The sequence below is a fragment of the Electrophorus electricus genome, chromosome 1 (assembly GCF_041902795.1).
Source record: "Electrophorus electricus isolate QZ-2024a chromosome 1, ASM4190279v1, whole genome shotgun sequence".
NCBI classification, from domain to species: domain Eukaryota; kingdom Metazoa; phylum Chordata; class Actinopteri; order Gymnotiformes; family Gymnotidae; genus Electrophorus; species Electrophorus electricus.
In genome coordinates, this window is record NC_137497.1 from 4,703,721 (window position 1) to 4,711,220 (window position 7,500).

Here is a 7,500-nt window from a genome sequence, read left to right on the forward strand (position 1 = left end):
TTAATGCTTTATCTCCACATCTAGATCAAGTCAATAAAAGAGCTGAAGATCAAATGACCAGCGACTGCTGATTGGACGCCCGTGCCACATGGTGTGAGTGGGCGGAGACTCTGGAGACTGCGGGGGGAGGGGCAGCAGAACTGTAGCTCTTTAGGGGATGTGGCCATATCTCCCCTGGTCTCCTGCAGTGCTTTAGTTCTGACAGATGCTTGCGGTGGTCACCCTCACAAACTCACAAACACACACCAAACCAAATCTCACTTACGACCAAACAACCAAATCACTTGTGCTCACCTCAGTAGTGCTTTGTTTTTGTTTTAAACATTTCTCTTTGTTTCTCACACACACACACACACACACACACACACACACACACACACACACACACACACACACTAACACACACACACACACACACTCATGTGCTTTCACCTTTATTTTCCAGAACTTTATGGGGACCAAGTATTAAATATTTCCACAGTGATAACTGCCTCAAGTAATTGACCACTGCCATTGGACAACCACTGGGCTGGGCTGGCAGTAATTGGCTAAATGGAAATCAGTTAGAAGTGCCAGCCAATGGAGAGGAGATTCTGTATCAACCCTGTGCCAAGTAGTTTAGGTCTTTAGCTTCTGGTCCTCTTCTGTTTTTTTTTAATTGTTTTTTTATATTATCATTAATTCACAGTAATAAATAATCTATACACAATGTTTGTGAAGAGACTGCCACGTTTGGAGCATGTATTTACTGTGCACAATGTGAGTTTTGAGTTTGTTTTCATTTACATACTGTAATAACACATTTATTTAGCTATTACTAAATGCTTATAGAGACCATTGCAGCCAAAACATGCTGGTATCAATATATGAATTTTGTAAATAAAAAGTTTATGATAAATATATATATGCAGGGTTCCAGCCTATATTTTCATTGTTTCAAAATTATTTTTAACCCATATGCTTGAATAATGTTGTATTTTTAGGTTTGAGAAGGCGATCTACATTTAATGTTGCTACCTAATGTTATGAAGTATTGTGTGTGTGTCTATGGGTGTGTTAGTGTGCATGTACTGGCCAATGTAATGGAGTAATATCTCTGTTCTGTGTGTGCTGGTTAAAAATCATTTTGATAAATTGCAGCTATTGAATGGTCTTTTTGGAAAGTCAGAATGCAGGTGACAGTGTAAAGACATGTACAGTGAATACACATAGTGAACAGAGTGACCAGACAGAGTGACTGTGAATAGAGAGGGTATATCTATTGAGCTGCTGTTGTGCTCACCTGGTAAGATAGCAAAGTACATTTGTGTGCCATCCCCATAACTGTGATAAGAAATGTAGCTGTCTTGTAGAATTAGGCTTAATGAGAGCATATACAGAGAGAATTAAAGTGGACCAGAAAAGAATCTCAGAAGAACTCCACATTACATCCATCCAATCAGATTCGTAGCTGCGGGGCCTGACATTTTATAGCCATCCAATCAGATTCACAGCTGTGGAGCCTGACTCCGGACTTCTAAGTACAATCTAAACTATTTGAGGACTATTTATGATATTTTCAATCTGTGATCTGCAGCGTCCAATGCAGCAGTATGATCTAGTAATATCAGAAGTAACATTTTACACTACAGTAATAGGAGAAGTAGTGGAATGTTGGGTTTTAATATGATACACACAAAAACATAAGAGTGAATTTTAAAGTGCACTATCGGTGAACTGACTAGTCATGGGATGACCAAGCAGTGACTCTCCCATGTCTCTCTCTCTTTCTCTCTCTGTTTCTCATCTTCTTCTACTCCCTCACTTCTCTCTCTGTCTGTCTCTGTTACTCATTTCCCTCCTGTTTCCCTCCTGGTGTGAATGGGCTCTGCATGGAAATGGTTTCAGTCCTATCTGGATGGATGGTCCTATCATGTAACAGGGAGAGGATCCAAATCCAAATTGTGTAGACTCTCCACTGGTGTTCCACAGGGCTCAGTGTTGGGGCCTGTTCTCTTTGTATACTCCTTCTCTTGGTGATGTAATACCTTCTCATGACTTCTCCTACCACTGCTATGCCGATGACACCCAATTATTCCTTTTTTTCCCCACCCATTGACACATGGATGTCCAGACGTATCTCAGCATGCTTGACTGACATTGTGTCATGGATGAGAGCCACCACTTACCTGAAGCTCAGTCCAGTAAAATCGAGTTTCTGTACATCACAGGAACTCCCAGCCCTTACCATGACCTCACAGTTTCCTTCGAGAACTCCCTGGTATCACCATCCGAAGCTGCCCATATCCTGGGCATAAGTTTGGACAACCAGTTGTCGTTCTCAACTCATGTTTCAAATCTAACCAGGATTTGAAACATCCTGTGATCTCAAAGCTCGACTACTGAAACTTGCTACTTGGTGGACTTCCTCTAAGAGCTATCAGACTTCTAGAACTTGTCCAGAATGCAGCAGCGCAACTGGTTTTCAATATTCTGAAGTTCATACCGACTTTCAGTAGCTGCACACATCAGAATTAAAACCTTGATGCTCCCCTACAAAGCCAAAAATGGACCAACCCCTTCATACATGAGGTCAATGATCAAAGCCCGATCCGTACCTCAAGTACTTCAAACCTCAAGTACGGCTCGGCTTGAAACACCATGCTTCAAGTTTCATGGAAGACAATCATTGAGACTATTCTCTGTCCTGGCTCCTACACGGTGAAACGAATTTCCGCTTGCTGTCCAGACAGCAGAGTCCCTTGCAGTCTTCAAACGCAGACTGAAGACCTGTCTATTTGAGACAGTTGACTAACTGAAACTCCAGTGCTTATTGTTTATTGTACTGATTGTTGTCTGTTATAGAGCTTATATGTATTTTGTACTTCTAGGCATCAGCATTGATCCCTTTATTTCTACAGTATTCTGGATCATTGGTATATTGGACTCTAACCTAGTGTAATGGTTAGGATGTGTTCTATGAATTCTATAAATGACAAAGCACTTTTGTAAGTCACTCTGGATAAGAGTGTCTGCCAAATGTCATAAATGTAAACTGTTCTGAGGTGCACCCCTCCTTGAAACTCTCAGTGTGTTTATGTTTGTGAATTAGTAATGGTAGTTGAAGAGTTTATTTCTGTAGTAAACAGTGGATTTATGTTTGTGAATTTTTAATGGTAGAGGAAATGTTTATTTCATTAGTAAACAGTGTGTATAAACAGTGCAGCTGGACATGTAGCGTAAGTACTGCAGTCTTACAGAATACAGAAGGACTCTGTGTTAGCCCTGCCTGCTCTGTCTCTGAGCCTGTGTGTGAGTTAAAACATTCATGCGGCTTATATATGAGATAGAGATGCTTTTAACATTTTGTGACTGCGTTTGTGTGTAAGTATGTGTAATAGTAAGTTTTTTCACTGATGTTTTTTAACATTGTGTGTGTGTGCGTGTGTGTGTGGGGGGGTACTGTTGCTGTCCTTTTCAGTCACAACTGAACCACCTGGAAAGAAGATACATTAGTCCCTTGACCATCCCCTTCCTTTATCAGAACCAATATACTGAACTCAGATCAGTTGTTGCCTTTTGAGTGTTTGTTAGTGAAGGTTTGCACATGCGTGTGGGGTGTGTGTATGCTTCCCACAGTCAGTGTGTAGTGAGTTGAGTGTGAGGTTTTTAGAGTGGAAGAGAGAAAAAAAGTCACTTCCTTTTTAGTGTGCAGGAAATTGATACTTTAAGCAAGAAATGGGAGGGACAGCATAAAAGACATGGCAGAGAGAGAGAGAGAGAGAGAGAGAGAGAGCAGCGGGGGAGAGAGGGAGAGAGAGCGAGGTGGGGGAGAGAGAGAGAGAGAGAGAGCGAGACAGTGGACAGAGAGCGCTCAGGAGGTTGGAACAAAGGATCTGTCATAGTGAGAAAGTTTAAAATAGCAGACCACAAGTGAGAGAACACAATCTCAAGACGAGAAGAAGAAAAGAGGAGACCGAAAGAAGAGAAAACCAAGACAGTGTGTGAGTTGTCCCGCCCGTGCCGTGTTTATCTGGAGTTTGTGTGTGTGTGTGTGTGTGTGAGTGAGAGAGAGTGAATGAATCTCCTCTAAATGCCAAACCCACCCTCCCCTCTCACTACTTCTGGGCGAGAACAGACGACAGACCAGAGAACGGAAACGGGTGAGAGGTAGAGAGAGACGTGGAGTGAGAGGGAAGTAGAGGGGTGGAGAAAGAGAGCAGACGCCAGCTATACAGTGAGACATTAAGACACGCCTTTTCAAGGTCTCTGTTGGAGTAACATCTGGACTTCCCACTACTCACACACGCTTGGACAAGCAGGCTGCCAAACCCAGGACTGGTAAGTCATGAGCCTAGATGTTACAGGTCGCGTGTGGGGTCAAGGGTGTTCTCACAGGGTCCAGGAAAATTACAGGAGGTGAGGGAAGGGAAAGAAAGAGTTTTTTTTTCTCTCTCTCTCTCTCTTTCTCTCTCTGCTGTGTCTAGACTAGTATTGAAACGGTGGGAGCGTGAGAGTTCAGGAGGGATGGTCAAATATGGTGAAGCTTCAGAACTGTGTGGTGGGGGTGGGTGAGAGAGAGAGAGACTTAGATTGAAGCTGGAAAGGTAGCTACACAGTCAGAAGAGCTGTCCTCTAATCACAGTGTGTGTGTGTGTGTGTGTGTTCAAAACAAATTTGTTTTCTTAGAAATCCCTTTCATTTTGAGAGAGAGGAAAGCAGCCACATTTTTGTGAAAACCTATAGAAATGTAAACAAACAAACAAAAAAAACAATGCCAGGGTTCTTCTGGAGCGTCCGTCAATTCACACTAAGAAACTTAATTAGTTGTTTATGAAGTTCTTAATGAAGATGTATCAGTGCACACTGTGTGGGCTGTGTATCTGGTCAGTGGAAGGTCTTTGACATTTGTCTTTATGAGCTGGTGAAATATTTGCTCTCCAGCTGTGTGTGTGTGTGTGTGTATGTGTGTGTGTGTGCGTGAGAGAGAGAGAAATAACTGTTCTGCATTACTGTGATGATTTTTTTTTTGCTCAGGATTCAGTGGTGCAGTAAGTCATTGGAAGACTCTAATACTTCAAAAGTATATGACCTCTTCACATACCCAGAAGACCCCTGACACCCTGCTGAGATGTTTTATGGTTCTCTGGTAGATATGGACAGTAGGTAGTGGCAGTGGGAATCTCATTCATCCATTCATGTGTGCCAATAATTGGATAATGAGGGATGTTGCTGTCCGCAGGAAGGTTGTAGTTGCTCGCGCTTCATTGAGTTTCTTCACTTTGATATTCGGAGCACTGAGCTGGACGGTCCTCTGACTGGTTTAGACGCTGCAGGTGACTGCGTGGAGCCACCTGATCTGGCTGGGATGTCGGGAAGTGAATTAGCCCTGCCCCCCCAGACTGACCCGCCCTCACAGGCATGTATTGTGTTTTGCTGTCTTAGCCCGTGTCCAACGCTGCTAAATCTTTACACCACATGACTCGGCCCTTCCTTCATCTGCTCTGAATCACATGTGTTTACTGTCCAGCGCACTTCAGCTCCTAAGCAAAGCTTCAAACGTCACTCAGAACCATGGCTGACCCTGCGCCCGTGGACGACCTATGTCCTTAACGTGTAGCCATGTCCTAGCCTTCCAGCCGCGCCCTCAGTCCCAGACTCATACTACCAACTCGGTCAAATAATGCATGTTAATAATGCAGTCCATGACTGCCTGTCATAACAGATATCATCAGCAGGCTGCCGCGCTCATTATTGTCGATGGATTAATAATTGATTGGTCATTAGAAATTACATGGCCTTATCTGGTCAAGCGAGAGGAGGCCTGACAATCTTGCCTGCTTCTAAGACGAGCACCAAGAACAAAGCTTTGAGGATGGCGTGAATTATTCAGACATTGGCTGCTCTGACCGTGATTATTTTTCTGTTTGTAATGTGCCAGTGTTGGTGGCCTGGCACTGAACCTGAGAGTTGGACTGCGCTCATGGCTAGGAACTCACTCACAAAGGAATGGCAGAGTGTGTGTCGATAGCAGTGTACTACATCCATCTAGGACAGATAAACACTCCAGGACGGATAAACATGATGTAGCTTTGTTTACGCTTTGTCGTTAGCTCGATGGAGAGTGACCTGTCCCGTCCGGCAAAAGTCTACAGCTGGGAGCAAACCCATCAGCCACTGACTTAGGAAAGGTTTGATCCCTCTGTTTCACTGCTAACCCAACACTCATGCTGCAACAATAAGCAGCAGTATTACATTGCACTGTATGTGTTCACGCTCCTGCTAACCGCCAGCAACGAAGTTTATGAGAACAAGAATGAACAGAATAATGATGATGAGGATAGTGACAGCCTTCACTGTAATTACATGGATCTCCTGAGAAGGCCTCCAGAGCCTGTGTATGTGTGTTAAAACTCTGATTGACAAGCAGAGTTCAGTAGGAGTCCTGAATCAAACTCCTGGACTCTGAGAGCACAGGGACAGCCCCCTACAAGTGCTTTTCTCCCCAAACAATTCAGCACTTACATATTGATGTTCAGTGGGAGCTGAAAGGTCTGACCTTATGACATCACTGTTGAAATCACTGTTCCTATGGTTACAGAAGAAATTTTCATTATTCATTCATTCATCCTTATATTCTGCTTGCTTGCTATTTCACACATTATCTTTTAAAGAAAACAAACATAAAATGATTTTTAAAAAGCCATCAAGAAGAACCTGTGAGGAGTTGATCATGAGAATGCTGGTTCCAGACAGTGATGGTGCGGTCTGATTTCCATGGAGATCCAATCCCTGTAGTCTCTCCTTAACCTCTGCTTCAGTCCTGACCTGCCTGTTATCTCTGCTTTCTGCCCTGCCTTACTTTCACTTTTATACCGGTTGATCTCACCCAGAATGCGTTCCTCTTTCTTCCTTTCTACTGGATAAAAGGTGAGGTGGGGGTAGTGATCTGTAGGGTGGGGGTAGTGATCTATGGGTGGGGTAGTGATCTGTAGGGTGGGGATGGTGATCTGTAGTGTGGGGGTAGTAATCTATGGGTGGGCTAGTGATCTGTAGGTTGGGGTAGTGATCTGTAGGGTGGGGTAGTGATCTGTGGGTGGGGGTAGTGATCTGTGGGTGGGGGTAGTGATCTGTAGGGTGGGGGTGGACTGCTTCCTTGAAATGGCTCTGGGACAGAGATGGAGATGGAGCATGTCTTGACCTGTCTTAAGGGTGATGATCCTGGGACTACTGTGGGAATTACTGTGGGTGGAGCTGGAGTTGGAGGTGGTGTGAAGCGCTGAGCCACTAGGATTCTCCTGCATGTCCCTACGTGTTGCTTACACAGCTCTGAGCGGCGTGTATGTGTATGTGAGAGTGTGGGGCCCTGCTGCATTTGAAAAGAGTGTAGGACGCATTGCTCAAACATATGGACTAGACAAAACATTCAACTGCATGAATGTGAGCTGGATTCATGTGTGTTTGTGTGTTATGTGTGTGTGTATGTGCACTCTTCTTTATGTATTGTTTCAGTTAATTCCT

At 43.9% G+C, this 7,500-nt stretch overlaps 2 protein-coding genes across 8 annotated transcripts in view; both read left to right on the plus strand.

Annotated features, from left to right (window-relative positions):
- unc13ba (unc-13 homolog Ba (C. elegans)) overlaps positions 1 to 1,083 on the plus strand; it is a 40,712-nt gene extending 39,629 nt beyond the window's left edge. Inside the window, exon 30 of the mRNA XM_081698655.1 lies at positions 1 to 1,083. This exon is cut by the window's left edge and continues 906 nt beyond it. The gene's annotated coding sequence lies outside the window, so the exon portion shown is untranslated.
- Positions 1,084 to 3,796: 2,713 nt separating this feature from the next.
- The window catches only part of atp8b5a (ATPase phospholipid transporting 8B5a), a 28,578-nt gene continuing 24,874 nt past the window's right edge, over positions 3,797 to 7,500 (plus strand). For 4 of the 7 annotated variants that reach the window (XM_035526154.2, XM_081707976.1, XM_081708013.1 and 1 more), the window contains exon 1: positions 3,797 to 3,983. The gene's annotated coding sequence lies outside the window, so the exon portion shown is untranslated. Of the gene's footprint in view, positions 3,984 to 4,117; positions 4,321 to 5,016; positions 5,399 to 7,500 lie in introns of all 7 variants that reach the window. The other 3 variants (XM_035526155.2, XM_035526153.2, XM_081708077.1) reach the window with 3 other exon arrangements.